The sequence below is a fragment of the Lonchura striata genome, chromosome 1 (genome assembly GCF_050655825.1).
Source record: "Lonchura striata isolate lonStrDom1 chromosome 1, ASM5065582v1, whole genome shotgun sequence".
NCBI lineage: Eukaryota > Metazoa > Chordata > Aves > Passeriformes > Estrildidae > Lonchura > Lonchura striata.
This window is the reverse complement of record NC_140703.1, coordinates 82,559,764-82,578,104: the sequence shown is the minus strand read 5'-3', so window position 1 is coordinate 82,578,104 and position 18,341 is coordinate 82,559,764. Positions and strand designations below refer to the sequence as shown.

At 33.8% G+C, this 18,341-nt stretch overlaps 1 long non-coding RNA gene across 1 annotated transcript; it reads right to left on the bottom strand.

Moving 5' to 3' along the window:
• Positions 1-3,490: 3,490 nt before the first annotated feature.
• On the bottom strand, positions 3,491-18,134 carry LOC146768740 (uncharacterized). Its single transcript, XR_014956013.1, has 3 exons — positions 17,269-18,134; positions 15,975-16,074; positions 3,491-11,727 (listed from the first exon to the last, which is right to left on the bottom strand). It is a non-coding gene; the product is annotated as an uncharacterized LOC146768740 (long non-coding RNA).
• Between the last annotated feature and the right edge of the window lie 207 nt (positions 18,135-18,341).

Sequence of the window (18,341 nt, the reverse complement as noted above, 5' to 3'; positions counted from 1 at the left end):
GGTTCAAGGAAGGAACCTCATGAAGTTCAAATCATACATCCAGATTTTTTTTTATCTTGATTCTGAAAAGGCAAGTAAAGTCATAAAAACTATCTTTTCCAACCTTTATAAGGATTCTATTGCATTTAAAAGCTTCTGTCTTTGGCAGTGAGCCTGACTGAACTTTTCTTATCAATTTATTTTTAACTTAAACTTGACACAAACATAAAATGAATTTGGCATACCAACTCATCGATCTTCATGTAGCAATACACTGCAGGTGCACATCATTAGGAAAAAAACACTGCCACTGAAACAACCAGAGTTTATGTAACTCAAAGAACAGTAAAACATTTTTTTTTATTTTTGTTCCCATAATTTATGCTCCTCTTTTCACTACCATATTTATGTCAATTATTTTCAAATTTTTTTCTGGTGTTTCAGTTCCTGTGTAGTTTGATTCTTGGGTTGAAATTTGACTTTAAGTCTTCTGTTATAAATTAATTGCTAATATATAGCATTAATTTCAGAACAAATCCAGCACTTCATCTATGTAATTTTATTAACAAGTTCCAGGAAGCTGTAATAAACTGATTGACTGTATTTACTCTTTTCTTTCTAGCAGTGACAAATCTAGTTTTCTAACTGTTTAACTATAAGCTACATTTTCTTAAAAGTAATAATATCTTCTGACTGAATAAGGAAAGATTTTGAATTGTACAAGTTTTTCTTAAGAAGGAGCTCTATTTCCTGTTGTTTTTGTTTTTGTTATTTGTTTCTTTTTTTCAATGAGACAGTGTTTATAAAAGTCTACATTCCTGGTAGCAACAACATAGAAGGCACCTGCAGTATTGGCTGCTTGCAGCTGTGGAAAAATTTCAAGACAACACAAACAGCAAATACACAATATAGCCTATGGAAACAGTGTGAGGTGGGATTGTCCGTTAGTTTGGGCTGTTTCTTCAATACATGGATGGGTTTCTGCAGGGCCAAAAAACTACTGATTTCTCAGTCCTTTGCCTAACAGGTTTCTTTTATGCTGAGCACATTCTTTAACATCATCAGGTAAAACTCAAAAGAGTGAAGGGAAAGTCTTCATAACTGTCATACAAATGTCAGGACACTCTCAGAAGTCTGAGTGTTTAAAATCTGACAAGTAAAATAAAAGCATACAATCAATATAATTTTTTGGTGTTCTGTACATTCTATAATACTGTTCAAAAATACGTACCCCATGTTCTGAAACTGGTGCTCTCCAAAGGTGCAGCTCAATCAGATAAATCATCTTCTTAACCTTTGACAGGTAAGAAAAAAGTAAGGTATTCTCTGACCATGGTAAATATGCATCAATATCAATGTTATTTTAGGTATGCAAAAATCTTTGGATAAAAATATAATTTAGTGCATGTTTATTTGATTTCCTTACAAAATCAGTATCCTCAGTGGTGATACTGATCTATCCAATCAAGTTTTCCTTGAACATTTGCATATTTTTTCTACTATAAATAGTTTGAACATCTGCAGCAGTAATTTATAAGCCTCATTTGTATTATTTATAGTAATTTTTTATTAGTTTAACACCAGTTATTTAAAAAAAGAATTCACTGAGATGCACTGGAGAACTTTGAAATGAATCAAGTGATACCAAAAGTATTTGCTTGACCAAACAGAGAAACCACAAAGTAATAAGGAAAGCATGAAAAAATAATGGACTATAGCTCAACAGACAAAATGGAGATAAGCACTAAACATATTTTTTAAAGCATGAAGAAGCATTTGTGTTTCTTTATACTATTGAAATCAGGACTTTATATTTTCCCTGTATTTTTCCTTTTTTTTTTTTTTAATTTTGATACAATAAGAAGCAATCTGTTTTTTGCCAGTGGCTCTCTGTAAAACACTATATGTGAATGTCTGTTTCCTTAAGGAGTTGTTTATTAAGTCAAAAGGACAGTATAAGTATCTCAATGTAATTTAAAAACTTTTAAAGTAAAAGAAAATGACAATTAAAAAGCCTGGACTTTTTTCCCCTCACACTGTGAGTTAAAGTTAAATATGACTAGATGTGACGTTAACAAAATCACTGTGATCACTTCTATATTTAAAAAAAAAAAGACATGAGAATTAAGTCAGAGTTTTTATATCTTCCTAGCAATTCATCACACATTGCAGGATAAAATATGGTAGTCCATTCCTACCAGTCTAAATTAAGGAAATTTATTCCACTCATATGATTTGAAAGTACATGCTTCTGTACTATTTTAAATATTAAAAAGTTTTCAATTTACTTATTAAGATTGAATAAACCAAGAGATTTCTGAAAATAGTTCAATAAGAATATACAGAATAAATCATAAGGTAATGTACTGTTCTCATATTGAGGATAAAATTAAATAAAATTAAAGCATGTTATATTCTCCAAATTGGTGCCTGCAGAGTGTTTTAACATTTTTATGTGTTTCATAATGAGTGAGTAGGTAAGTTAGTATATGTTAGTATAAACTAGTAGAACAAGCTCCGCACTGTGGGGTGCCAAGCTTTTCAGGAGTCAAATTTAGTAGTTCTTGATAGGCTGCTTCTCCCATTCATATTCAAGTATTAATATTGCTGGTTCATTTCTCAGACCACCTTTTTTCTAAACTCACAGGAGAAAAGACAGATTCTAGTGATGTCTAAAAATTAACAGTAGTCATCTTTTAAAGACAATGGGTTTTTTTCCCTGTATTGTAACCTATGATAAGACAGGTAAAGACAGTCTACACAGAAAAGAAAAATAATTTCCTTTTATAATCAGAGTAGAATTTAACATTCCATAGAGATGTTTGTTTAAGTTTGATTTTAAAAAATAAATTTAAAAAATCAGAGAATACTACTAACTGTACTGTGGAAAATGTAAAGGATTATTGGGAAAAAAACATGGCTTTTCAGGAAAGAAAATAAATAAAAACAACAACAACAACAACAACAAAAATCCCAGGATCTCTGTAATATACTAGATGCATTGTCTGGGAGAAAAAATTCCACTTTACAAAAAAAAAAATCCATGTTTATAAATATATTTTGGAAGGGTCTGTTTTGAAAAAGAAATATTTTGCAAGGCAATAGGAGTAGGAAAAGATGGGAAAAGGTTTGGGGAAAAAAAAAAGCCATGTGTTTTTGAAGTGTTTTGGCTCCCAAATAGCATATTCAATCAAAAGCATCTGACAACCTCCCTACTGGAATCTTCTGCTTGTCAGTGAAAATACTATGAAAAAGAGAAAAGTTAATATAATCAATTCAGTCTTACAGAAAGTCCCTCCTGCCATTCAGTTAAGGAAGCCTGGTGCTATCATTTTGTTCCAGGAGCAAAGCCTATCAAAGATCACAAACTGTCTAAATAAAACTTAGAAATTGAAGACATGGAGATTTGGAATCCATAAATATATTTCTTTGGTTGGTTGTTTTTTGGGGTTTTTTTTGTTTTGTTTTGGTTTTTTTTTTTTTCTTTTTCTGAATAAGGAAAGCAATAAATTTCATAGAATTTATTGCTTGGATTAGAAGGGACCATAAAGATCATCTAGTTCCAAGCCCAGTGAGCAAGGGCAGGGACACTTTTCACTAGACCAGGTTGCTCAGAACCCCATCCCACCTTGCTCTGAACACTTCCAGGCATGAGTCATTCACAAACTACTTTAGGCAACATGTTTCAGTACCTCACCACCCTCACAGCAAAGAATTTTCCTAGTATCTAATCTAAACCTAGCCTCTTTCAGTTTGAAACAATTTCCCCTTGTCCTGTCACTATATGTCTCGTAAATAGTCTCTCTCCATCCTTCTTGCAGGTTCCCTGAAGGTTCTGGAAGACTTGCAATTAGGTCACATCGAAGCCTTCTCTTTTCCAGTTTGCACAAACACAATTCTCTCAGCCTTTCCTCATAGGAGCAATGTTCCATTTTTTAATCATCTTGGTAAGCCTCCTCTGTGCTCACAGCAACTGGTCAGTGCCCTTCTCGTGCTGGGGTCTGCAGAACCGTACACGGTACCCAAGGTGGGATCTCACAAGAACAGAACACAAGCAAAATCCCCTCCCTCGACCTGCTGGTCAAGCCTTGTTTGATGCTGCTCAGGAAACAATTGTCTTTCTGGGCTTCCAGCACATATTGTGAGGTCATGTTCAGCCTCTCAGCCACCAGTCCATCTCGGAAGGGCTGCTCTCAATATATTTATATCCCAGCCTATACTGATACGGAGGATTGCCTCAAGCCAGGTGTGGCACGTTGCTTTTGGTCTTGTTAAGTTTCATGAGATTCCCATGGGCCCACTTCTTGAGCTTGTCCAGGTCCTCTGGATGGCATCCTGTCCTTCAGGTGTGTCCACTGCACCACTCTGCTTGGTGACATCTGCAAATTTGCTGAGGGTGCACTAAAACCTTTCTTCTGTGTCATTAGTGAAGACATTAAATAACATTAGTCCCAATACAGAACTATGAGTGACACCACTTTTCATTGATGGGCATCAGGATTCTGAGCTGCTGACTACTACCCTCTGGATATCAGCTTCCAACCACTTTCTAATCCATTTTACAGTCAGCCCATCAAATCTGTCTCTTGCCAATTTATGGAGAGGGATATTGTGACAGAAAGTGTCAAGAACTTCTGGACTGTAACTTCAGTCCAGATAAATGACATCTGTAGCTCTTCTCTTGTCCACTGATGTAATCGCTTCATTGTAGAATGCTTTTCCATAGGAAATAAAGGTGGAATTTCAAATGAAAGAAGTAACGTAATGATTAATATTACATATTCAGTTGAGAATTTCCTTGTTTTGTACTTGTGTCTATAGTTGTCCATTACTAGCTTATAATTTAATGTACAAAATAAGTATTACAATATTCGGAGAAGTTAACATGTGGGGGAACAAATAGTTTACAAATAACGTGATTTTTTATTTACACCAGTCAAAATCAGACAAGAGTTAGAAAGACATTGAAAGGATGTAGACAAATTAAGAGAATAATATAACAGAAGATGTTTAATACTGACAGTGTGAGTCAAGTACGTGCACTTTGTCCTACACTTTGGCCTATTTGAGAGCTAAAACTGATAGAATGAGTATTTTGTCAAAATGCATTAGCACAAATGAAGATTAATATAGGAAGTAAAAGGGAAGGAATCAGTATGATTAATTTCTATACAGTTGTACTGATTCCTCAGTTGAAATACTAGATTTCATGTAAGTTAGCCAGTTCAAACATATTAGAATTTTGATTTTATCTGCATATCTCTTTTTAAGAAAACTTGTACGGCAAGAGAAAAATTATTGTGAAAATAATGGTCTTATTTATGCAAGAATGTACAACATTAAGGAGTACTTTAAGGAGGCATATTGAATAATGGATAGCATAAGTTACTGTATGGCAATCCAAAACTTCTCTCTCCCTATCAAAGTATAATGTAAATTATAGAGAAATAAATTGAACTGTGAAGTAAAAAAATTAAATATTCTGCCAAATATTATATCCTTTTAATTAACTTGTGTTAATTTTTATTACAAGTTACTAGAGGCTATAAAACTAAAAAATAAGTAAAATTAATATTCATATGATTAATAAAAACAGGCTTACATATTCATACATGTACATCTTCATGCTCTAGGGAACTAATGAATGCAAAGTATATGGAGCAGAAGAATTTTTCTATGCGGTGATTATATTCACACCATTCTAACCAAAATATGGTCATTGTTCTAGTCACAGTAAAGGCAGTAAATATAAACATGGACCAATTAAATATTTAGTTTCATAGAAGTTTTGCAAAACTTTGGATGCCCAGAGCAGACCTATTAAGGCCTTTGAAAAAAAAAAAAAATAGATGTGTGTGTGTGTATGTGTGTCAGTCAGGGGTGAAGGGTAATGGATTGATTGACTTTACTAACTGAACAGAAATACATCTACTTCCATGTCTACAGCATAGACAACCTGAGCTGGTCACATAAAGCTCCTTTAACAAGTGCTCTAGTGGCATTGTACATACTTTCCTCAGACATTTCAAACAGGCTCAATGAACCTATTGAGATCCTCATGTCCAGGTCTTGAGGAGATTGTCAGGTGCAGTTGCTAAGCTTCTCTCCATCATGTTTGAAGTCATGGTAGTCAAGTGAAATCCCCAATTCCCAACAAGGAAACAGCACACTCTTTTTTAAAAAGAGTAAAAAGGGAGACCCCAGAAACTACTAAGTAGTCAGTCTCACATTAGTGCTCAGTTAGATTACAGGACATTCCACGTATCCCTGGAAGATATGCCCAGGCATATGCTGTGGATGACATGCATGTGATTTGAGACAGCCATCACATCTTTACCAAAGACAAAGTGTTCCTGACTGCTTGGGTAGCCCTCTATGATGGACTGACTGTGTTGGTGGATAAGGAAGGAACAACTGGTGCCATGTATCTCAAATTCTGCAAGGCTTTTGACATAATATCCTGTTTTCTAATTTTAAAAGATACATATGGAATATTTGATGTGTAAGAAGTTGGTTGGATGGGTGTGTCCAAAGAATGGCAGCCCACAGCTCAATGTCCAAATGGAATCACTAAAATCTGCTGTCCTTCAGCAGTCCCTGTTGGGGCTGATATTGTTCAATACCCTTCTTGTGACACTGTGTCAGCATCCTCAGCAAGTTCACAGATGCCACCCTACTGAGTGGTGCAGCAGGAAGGCATGCCATCCAGAGGGATCCTAACAGGTTGAAGGAGATGATTCTCCCCTTCTACTTCACTCTTTTAAGTTGTCACCTGGAATACAGAATCCAGCTCTGGGATCCCCAGCACATGAAAAACATGGATCTGTTGAATGGGTCCAAAGGACAACACAAAAATTATCAGAGGACTGGAACACTTTTACTATGAAATAATGTTAAGACAGTTGGGGTTGTCCGTCTTGTAGAAGAATGTGCTCTGGGGAGGCCTTATTGTGGCCTTTCAATGCTTAAAGGGGGCTTATGAGGAGAGATGTGTTCCTCCAGTGACTGTATTATAAACCAGAGTAGTGGTTTTAAAAAGAAAACTACAGATTTAGATTAGATCTAGTGAGGCACTAGAACAGGTTACTCAGAAGATGGATACCTCTTCACAAGAAATCTTCAAGGCCAGGCTGGATGGGGCTTTGGGCAACGTGGTCTTGTGAAAATTTCTCTGCCCATGGTATGGAGGTTGGATTTGGTAAGATTTAAATACTCTTTCTAAAACATTGTATGATTCTATGTGATCAATCAAATTAAAAAAAAAAATCCTAGTAGAATAGCATAGTACTTGTGATAATGATACAAGAAATACTTAAGTAGCCAAAGACCTACATATTACAATTGCAAAAAAAGAGAGCTCTGTTAAAATTTTCTTTTTATTACCTGTGTTCATTTTTCTAATATAAGATTTTAAGGAATTTTGAATAAACAAAATGAGCTATTTGAGTTTTTAGTCTTCCCAGTACTTTAGTGATCCGATTCTAGGTTTCTTTTTTTCTTTTAGGATAAAATAATTTCCATATCTGTATTTGTATAATGCATAAACTGTCATTTCCTTGTGTTACCACATAGAATAGATTTGACCATTTTCAGACTAGGAACAAGTTTTCAGAAAGATTTGTTGTGTGAATTTTTATTTTGCTGTTTCAGAAATCTACTTTTTGTCATTTTCTTGGCAAGTTAATTGAAAGCTGGTAACATGTCAAGTACTAAAAACATCTTTTTGTTCTACCATAGAAGGATAGACTATATTTTGTATCTGATTATTTTAAATTATATTTTTCTTATATTTTTATTATGGTTATTTATTGAAATTCAGGTAATATTTTAAGACAAAATGCATAATTCAGTAAATTTTTTTTACATTTGCTTTAATCACCATATGTCAACTCAAGTTTGAGAGCAAAAATAATCACTGTGCATGAATTCAGCTGTGAAGAGTAATATTTTTTTACCTAAGCTGCTGTTTATATGTTTTGGTATATATTTGCCTCGGTATTCAACAGTACATTGAATAGGTTCCATATATTTAATTATTAGAAAATTTTGCAAAAAAATTAAAGAAATTAGACAACTTTTGCCATAAACAGTCCACACAATTCCAATCTTTTCACTTGAATTTTATAGTGGTTTCTACTTTAGGGTTTAAGTTCATCAGATGTAATTGGACCAGAGCTCAACAAAGGAACATATTCAATATAATGTCAAAGTATTTAATTTCTATGACTCGTAACATTATTCTTTTCTATCATTAACAGATTTTTAGTTTAAAAATAGCTTTTTACAAATCAAGCCTTACTGAATAACAAAGTAGGAGGAACAAGGAAAGAAGGAAGACTGAGGAAGGAAGACTTGCAGAAACAGCTCTTTTTGAATAAAAATTATCCTTTAATAAATACTCATAAAAAACCTCTCTTTTCAATGCAGTCATGTAATTCTGATTGCTCTTTATTTTCTTTTCCCAGGCATTTCTTTAACAGGCAGTTATCACAGAAGCATACACATGCCTTTATCCAGGAACTCCTCTCTTGAGCAGTATGTGTTTATGAGTGAAAAGCAGGTGCTCTCCTTTTTGCTCATCACCATTTGGACTGCTTTCAACTGATAATGCCTTTAAAAAAATGTGAAGAGCACCTGCCATCTTTATATCAGAACTGGTATAACTAGTCATATTTTTAGTTTTATCGCCAAGAATATCTTGTTTCTTGAAAGCTCCTATTGGACTCTCCTACCGCTGATGTCAATCTGGATCAGTCCAGCTGTACAGTCAGCATTTCTTGGCAGTACATTGTAAGAAGCTGGCTATACATGTTCTTTGTCTTTGAAACATTTAAACTACAACTTAGGAAATAAATAATTTTGCTTTTCTTTCCTTTACCAGCATTTTAATCTATTTTATTACATTCTTACAAGTGGGGTCTTATGTGATTTTTACTTTTTACCTACAATGCAAAGAACAGTTCTAGGAATAAAGTATAATATGTGTTTGTGTTGATGAAGGGTTTATCTTGAGATATGGATTGAATTCCTGATTATGGTATTTTTAGATGATGTTCAGCTATGTGCTGTAAACGCCTAAATGTTGACTTCTGTGTGTAAGTGGAGTCCCTGTGTTCTTGTTATGGTTCATGTAGACTGCAGCTAAATTTGGTGGCATATATTTCTATGTACATCTGCATTCACCTGAGGAGTCTCAGAATACACAAGTTCATGGTTCTCAGAGATATAACTTTGCACCATAGTGAGATCTGTCCCGCAGTGGAATTTGGGAATGGTGAGGAGACCACACTCTGAATTAAATGTCTGTGTGTCTACTGCTAGAAGTTTAAGCTTCCATTATGATCTGGTGAAGTATAAAGTTTGATTGAGATGTTTCACAGTAGTGTCTATTGCTGTCTGAGGGGCTCTAGAATATCTTCTCTCACATCCTAATACCAGTATAAATCTGCTCTTCTGGAATATCTACTATCCCACATGGATATCTCTGATAAAGTCAAGTACCTTAAACAGCATGAGGAGTGCTGGTGTGATCAACTCAGTGGGATCTTTATGACTTACAAATGAATTATTTATTTGTAGAATAATATATGTAATTAAATATTTTACTTTTATTTTGAAGTATATCAGTAATCCTTTGATTACTCACTGGAATGTTAGAATGAAATTGAAGATAGACTAACTAATAAAAAATCACACTGCCTTGCAAAATTAAGTATTTCTATTCTGAATCATATTTTATAAAATTATAGAATGATTTTTCCCAAGTAAATTATGTAATGTGACTTAGATATTATGGTAACTATAATTAAGAAGTAGATGCAAATATTACAAAAGTTTATTAAATACTTGAAAAAGCAAAATCAACTCTCTTTTTCTTCATCAGTATCATTGATTGTAACATGGAACTGCCATCCACATGAGGAATGCACATGGCATAGCATGATCAATAAAGTATGTTTTCTCAGATTAGCAGACATGTTCTAGAGAAGATCATACTGTTGGCTTACTAGCACAGAGCAAACGTCTGGCGCCTGAAACAGAGAGAATGTATCTGCATGTGAATACCAATGTTACTACGAACCACTGCATCTCTTCTTTTTTTTTTTTGGCATGTATCAGGTTTAATATATGTCATAGGAACTCTTACCGGTTTTACATCAATACACACAATTAAAAAAAAAATACAGATAACTGCCTTTTTCGGGTCAACTAGGTATTTAAAGTAATGGTATTGAAAGTTGAAAATGTCCCCGTTAATGCATTTTATAGCCCCTTGCAAGGATTATATAGTCAATGCTTAAACCACGAGATTCTTGAATAAACCTTATGTGGCTAGACTCAGTTTAACACCTGGAAAGCTTCTGAGTCATGCTGTGTGATCTGAAGCATCCCACTCACAGTTTCACATATCAACTGTACCATTGGCCATCAGAAATTTTGCTCAAAGCAGCAGTGAAGGCTATGGGGACTAAAAACGCTAAGAGCTACCAAGGAAAAGGGGCTTTTTCAAGCAAGAATTGTACATTAGACATTTGAAACAAGTTATTCATATACACTTTTGTTATGTTTTAAAGAATATAAATAATGTAATAAATATGAAATATATGCATGCCATTTTAAAATGGTGATTAAACTTTGGAGAAATACAGAATTCTATTTATTTTAAGAAATTACTTTTTGTACAAGTTACCCAAAAATTTGAAGTTTTGTGATTATTCAACTTTTTAATGCATAATTAGTAACCTGATGTGACAGGTGCTGATATTTTTAGCATTAAAAAAATAAGTATAGGTTTTAAAAGTTCAGGTGAAGAGAAAGATTTAAAAAATTCCACAAGAGGACTACCCTAGGATGAAACTAGGTACTTACTAAAGTCCCCAAACTGACAAAGAAATGAACCTACAGACACAGATAAAAAAATCCCCCCAAAACAACAAAATCCAAATCAAACAAAAAAAACCAAACCCAAACAAACAAATGAAAAAAAAAAAAAACACCAGAAACAAATCGAACAACAACAAACCAAAAGAAAAAAACAAAAAAAAAAAATCAAGCACAAACAAGATATTACTCAAACATAGAAAACCAGCTGAGGTAATTTAAGAAATTACTAAAGAGTTTTAAAATTACTAATTATTTTGTAAGACTAATCATGTATTTTTGCCTTTGCTTTTCCTTTGAGATGGTTTCACTCAATAGAGAGAAATAGAGAGGTAAATGGAGAAGAGAAAATATTGCAGAAGTATTTTTTGGCTCACCAAAGCAAGGGAATAATAAAAATTTAAAAAATATTTTACCTTTATGTAAAATATCCATTTTGTTCAGTTGAATTTCATAGATCGAAACTACTTGTCCTTCTGAACAATTTGCTAGGAATTTCATTTAATATAAGTCATCATTCAGTTTTCAAGTGACAGGTAAATTAGGAAGCATATATATTTACAGGATGCACTTTGGGAAATAATTTGATAAAATTCTTATCTCTAGGTATTGAGAGATAAATTTACATCTAAGTTTTTAAGAATCTAACCAGGAATTTTTTTCAGATTCTAACCAGGATTTCTTTTTAAGAATCTAACCAGGATTTTTTAAAATAATCTAACCAGGATATAATCCCACTTTACACCAATGCCATTAAGAACATCATTCAACTTACTGTTTTTCTGAAAAATGTCTCCCTTGGGGTAGCTTCTCCACTCCTAATATTGAAACAACTCAAATCCAGGAAAGCTGTAAGTATGTACTTGCCTGAAAGGAAAATGCTTAGCTAATGCTATCAGCACTCAGCTTGAAGCTACTTCCAGAATCTGAGATAAATGTAATGCATTGCCAGAGGATAAAAACTTCCAGCTACAAGAGCAGATAATGCCATAAGGACCTATCTTTCCTTTTCTTCCAGCAGCATAATATCCCACCTCAAGGACTGAAGGCTAAATGATGACAGGGACTGAGTTTCCTCATATTACACAGATATTCCAAATTTCATATTAGTCTGTATGAGCTGTAGTTTCACACATTTTCATTGGAACCTATTACAGCTACTGCATTAGTTTCTGAGAAATGGGTAATTTCAGTGATACAAGACACTATAAGTCACTACCTGTAAGTGAATTATATACTTCTAGTCAAAGGATATACGCTTATACATACTCATGTACCCTATTGACAATCAAGACAAATACAGAGCAACATCATGAATATGCAACAATTTTAGCTTCTTTGATGCCAAGTGAATCAGTACAAGCATCTACACAACTACATCTTTAAAACAATTTGTCATAATTAGCATTATCTGACTTAAAAAAATTAAATCCTGAATCTGACACAGGAGACATTTTTGCAAGGGAGATGCAAGACAGATTTGGCATGAGGGAGATGTAGGTGTATAATCATAAGCAGAATCTAACAGCTGGACATAGAGCAATAAAGAGACCAGTTAGACAAAAAAGATCTTTCTAAGATAGAAAATAATTACAGACAACAGATTGAATATGCAAAAGTTGCTCCACCTTTATTTCCACGAAACATTCAAAATGTAAAAGTTTTCTCTGGGAAACAAAAAAATTTAATTGTCAAAGTAGAATCTGCACTGTGGAAAAAATTAGTTTTGAATTGATGGGAATGTATTGTCTTCATTGCTTGTGATTGCCCATTTTCTTTTACTTTAATTGATGTGTGTATTATTATTCTATTTAACATAATCAGATAATTGTTTTGTAAATTCAGCATTTTTTTCATCATTGCTTATTGGTATTGATTTTTAATGTCAGCACTAAATAACTTAATATTTATTTTAATTGGAATGATCAGAATTGCCAAGTTCTCTAGTTAATTTAGAATCTGAAAATAATTGCTTCAGGTTTTGAAGTCCTGAGACTACACAATCATCCCATATACTGAAATACATATAATCATAGAGAAAAAAATTAAAAGAGATTAACAGACAAAGTTTCCTAAATATAAGTTAAATACTATTTTTAATGCCTTTTTTTTTTTGTTCTGGGAATATTGGACTGCTTGGCTACTTCCCAGATTCACTGTTAAAATAGCAGTAGTGTTAATTATTTTGGTAAGTTACATAAGAGTACATAGATTAAAATCATTATTAAATAATAAATTATTAAATAATAAAATAAAATAATTAAAAATGGGTGTCTAAATAATTTGGTGTGCTTTTATCTAGCTTTCTGAATTAATCTAATAAATTTAGACTTGTAACACTCTACAAAGCTTTTCATGTTATGATAGTCTATCTTCCAGCTAAGGCTATTTATTATAGAGATTATTGTACATGCAGCCAGGGGCATGCAATACACCACTTTCGTATTGAAATCTGCTTCACACTGAGAGGTTAGAAAACCTTTGAAGATATGGATAACTCAAAGGAAATTAAAAAGACAACACAAATAATACCTTTACAATCATCTTGTCTCAAAAATCAAGTTATAACTTTAATACTACAGATGAAAGCACCATTTGCAATTTTAAATTCTGTGGATGATAACATCATGAGAACAGTGGTTTAATGCCTCTGATATTAGAAATCTGGAAGCTTTTACTCCCTGAACCTTCAGTCAAATTTGGATGAACTCACAAACCAAGATATAAATATTAAACTGAAGTAACAAAAGCAATTGAGGGCAGGAAGTATAGGCGTAAAACTTCTATGAGGCAGAACTGATGATGCATTTGTATTGAATTTCCAGCTACGACCCAATTTATCGTAACTGTTGCCTGTGGTTTAAATAGGTTATAGTTATTGGCATAAAAGTCTGCTTAGTTCAATTCCACTTCTGCTGTATTTCTGTGCATTCATTTTATTCATCTGCCACATATACAATATGATTTTAATGGTAAAAAAAGATTTTTTAAACCAGTATTTCCTAATGTAGAACTCTAAATATGAAAAAGAACTAATAAGTATTTTATCTCTCTTTAGTAATTTCAATATTCTTATATGAATTTAGAAAGCAAAATGTTACATAAATATTCATAGGCCATACTTAAACTGGAAATATGTAGGAGGAGGGCATACCTTATTTCAGTAATGACAACCTGCCCTATATTTGCAAATTGCACTTGAAAGAGCTCTAAATGGACATACAAAACCTCAACTCTTCCCCTAGCTCAAACATCTATGGTACAGACTTCACATCAGCATGTAAAGAAACCTGTAGAACCTATAACAGAAGATTTTATTAAATTTCAAACTCTCAATTCCTCTTTCCCAAAACACCCTTCCTTTTTGAATGTCACTTTATATTTAGGTAACACAAAACAAATCTCAATGTTTTTATTTTAAGACTTTTTCTTAATACATTGCCTGTGGCAAGTGCAGCAGCCTCACCTACTACATATTAGAAGAGTTTCTCTAGGATCAACAGAGTAAATATACAAACATTTGTACTTGGGCAGGCAATTCTCAAAACCACTGAAGTAGGCAGATAACCACGATGTAGAGGTCATTTTTTAGAAAGGGTTTTAGGACCATGTTTTAAAATTTAGCATAGCTGACATAACACATAGAGAGCTTTGCATTGCTATGAAAAAAGAAAAAAAAGTCCAGTATTGCTTAATCAAACTTCAGCTGATAGAGATAAGAATTGAAAAGTCACAGCTATTTACTTCAAATCATTTAGCTATACTTGGAATTTCTATAAAAATTTTATGCTGAATTATACTGAAAACTGCCACCAAATAAAAATCGTAGGGATAAGTCTCTATGTCAATTTATTTCAGTTTAAGGCTTCTATTATTCTTTATTGCCTGTGCTGATTATAACTCAGTGATAAATCAGCATTTGTCCACTAGGGAGTCAGTAAGACTAACACATTTCTTTCAGAAATACTGGAGCGTTAAATAAATGTATTTCCCTGATTCCATTTGTGTATTTTGTGCCTAACATGAAACGGAACAGTAAGTTAGAAGTTAAAGAGAAAAAAGATGCTATGATAGAAGAATGAAATATAGCGTATTAATATAGCTGTGTTTAGTTTCTACGCAAACTGGGCAGGATAAAATGGCTAGAAATGGCTAAAAAGCTGTCTTTGGGGACAGAAATTTCTTGTATTAATTCTCCATTTACTTCTATTTTAAAACTTCATCTGCAATATTTCAACAGTCCATGACTTATTCTGAAAGTAGATTTATTCACTAACAACTCAACACATACATGTTATAACAAAAAAGAATTAACATAATAAATAGAATTTTAATAATGGAAGTATCTACAGAAGTATTCTGTATGATGTTTGAAAAAACACTTTGCTAACCTGCTATGTCTTAGGAATCTCTCTGCATATATCTAATTACGCATTTAAGCTTCATGTGAAGTATTCAAAAGACTGGAAATTCTAAAATTAAATTATATTGTTGTACAGTCATTTTTCATTTCATGCTGGATTATGAGGTACTTTACATATATATATGTTCATCTACTCATCCTCCATTCATATTCTTGATAGAATTTAGAGTACTTTTTTAATTGTTTAATGAATATGTCTTCAAATTCAAAATACTTAAGATGTGAGCCTGATTATCATTTCTACTCTCCTAATTGTCCCCTGAAAATCTCGAGATGTATATTTATCTTATATAGAAGATATATATTTCAAGGAAAGTATAATACATATTGTTGTGGTTTCACTCCAGCTAGCAACCCACAAATCCACTTGCTTACTTCCCCATCACTAGGTCAATAATTAAGAGGGTAAAAGCTAGAAAATTTGTGGGTTGAGATAAAGACAGTTGAATAGGGAAAAAAAAAGGCTATAAACACATGTAAAGCAGAACAAGGAATTAATTCACTGCTTGCCATAGGCAGGCAAGTGTTCAGCCATCCCCAGCAGAGCTGGGCCCCATCGCATGTAGCAGTGACTTGGGGAGACAAACACCATCACACCAAAAGAGCCCTCTTTCCTCCTTCTTCCCCCCACTTCATATATTGGCCATGATGTCTCATGGTCTGGAATATCCTTTTGGTCTGTTGAGGTCACCTGTCCTGCCTGTGTCTCCTTCCAGCCTCCCATGTTCCTTCAGCCTCCTCACCAGCACGGCAGCAGGAGAAGCAGCAATGGCCTTGGTTCTGTGTAAGCCCTGCGCAGCAGTAACAAAAATATTTCTATATTATCAACCCTTTGTTCAGCACAAATCCAAAACACAGCCCCATACCAGCTACTGTGAAGAAAATTAATTCTACCCCACATCAGTACCAGCATACCAACATATGTGTGTGTGTATATATATATGTATATATATATAATTCAAGGCCAGAGTGGATGGAGATCTGAGTAACCTGATATAGAGGAAGGTGTTCCTGTCCACGGCAGATAATCTTTAAGGTCCCTGCAAATCTAGGCCATTCTATGCTACAAAGCTATACATTTCAAATTTAGAATTTAACATATTTTTAATTTAGGATTTTCTGTGGGATTGTTTTTTGTTGGACGGTTTTGTCCTCTCCTAAAGCCAAAATACACAACAGTTTCATGTTTGATTGTGTGGAATGTTGCATTAGGAGTCTTTCTGGAAAAATTGAAATACAAAATACATGAATTATGAACCTGAATTCCTTGGGCAATGAAGACAGCATTCATTGTGGTTCACCTGTGTGACCTTATCTAAGCATTAACAATCGTGGCTTTCTTTGGTAAGTGTACTATCAAGAATTTATTTCCTCTGCCTTGTACAGCTATTAGAAGCTGGGTTCTGTACACATGTGTAGGTGTTTATCTCACTTTCATCTATAGGAACACCTCCATATTTGATCCATAAAAGAGACCACCCATAGCATGAAAGACATATGTCACAGATGACACAATAAGTCCAAAATAATAGTATTTTTAAAATTCTATCTCTCCCTTGAATTTAGTTGTCTAAGGAGGTATGGTATCCTTTTTAATATATATAAGTAGTTTTTTTTTTTTTTTTTTTTATGAGCAGTCAGAAATACTTGTGTTATTACTCCTAACTACATTTTGTAATGCAGCAAGTCACAGTACTTGTTCACATAATTAGATTTTGCTCAGTGCCATCTTCTGCCTGAACAAATTCAAACCCATCTGCTGAGATATAACTTCAGCTTGTAGCCACCACTTCTGCAAAATCTAGCCCATGGTACAGTTAAGGATAAAAAACCCAGGAAGATTTGGAAAAGCAACAACAAGGAGCATGACTCTTGCATGCTGATGAGGCTATTCTGCTGTCATCATTGGTGTTTGGCACCAGTCAACAGTGGCTGGGAACTGACTGTCACCATCAGTTTATCATCTTACTGTAAAACTTTCATACCTTCTCTCTGTGAGTTCACATGGGCAGCTCCTCACAACACTGATTCCTTTTCCTTCCACACATCCAGCTGGCTCCTTACATGACCCCCTGGCCCTTACTCCTCATAGCAGCACAGCCAACTGACTCGAACTCTTCTCTCAACCAGCTAATCCACTCTTTTATAACACCCATCCTTACTGGACACTGCTGTGACCTGTTAAGGGCAAGGCTGTTCCTACTCTTTGGTAATTAGCTCAGCTGCAACTCCTCAGGGGCAAGATTGCCTTCAGCACTATCTATTCTCCATCCTTCCACATTCTCCTCAGCTTTGTCCCATCAGTCTTGCATATAAAGTTAGTCTTGAATAAAAAATGTTTAAGTACTCTAGAGCAAGGACACAAATTGGACTTGCTTTCCCCAAAGAACCTTCCATAAAGAGTACAATTTTTTAATACTACATGATACTATTTATGTACATTCCTGTAAAACAAACACCTATTTTCAAGATAGAGAGAATTTGGGTGATTGAGCTCTCACTGGGCAGCACAAGGGTACTTTACAATGCCATAGAAGGTGCTTAGTTCAAATGCGTGCTCTTAGTGTGTACAACAGATCTCAGTGTCAAAATGAACCTTGGTGATTAAGAAAATCAGAATTACTAATAGTGAGTAACTAGGATGCATGTATGCATTTTATGATTTTATTGGTTTCTTACTTCTAGAGGAAACAGGGCAGAAATAGATGCATTTTTCCCTTTATGTCTTTGTAGACTGTGTCAAAGAAAAGTCAAAGATCTAATGCTGTTATGAAAGTTTAGTCTTTCTGTTTCCTCTTTCATCTAAAAAAAATAATTGCAAACAGGTATGTTAAAAAAAAGATAAGTCATATACAGTCAAATGAAATGTATTTATGGCAATTTGAACTTTTTGTTATCATTGTATGTTATTTTTCATACAACAAAGTTCAACACTGTTCACACAGCAGTTTCATTAGAAACAATTTTACAGGAGCAGGGAATTTTTTTACTAAAGCATGTTTAAATACCCTTAAAACAGAAGTAAAATAATGTGGGGGTTTTAGTACAGCATTTCCTC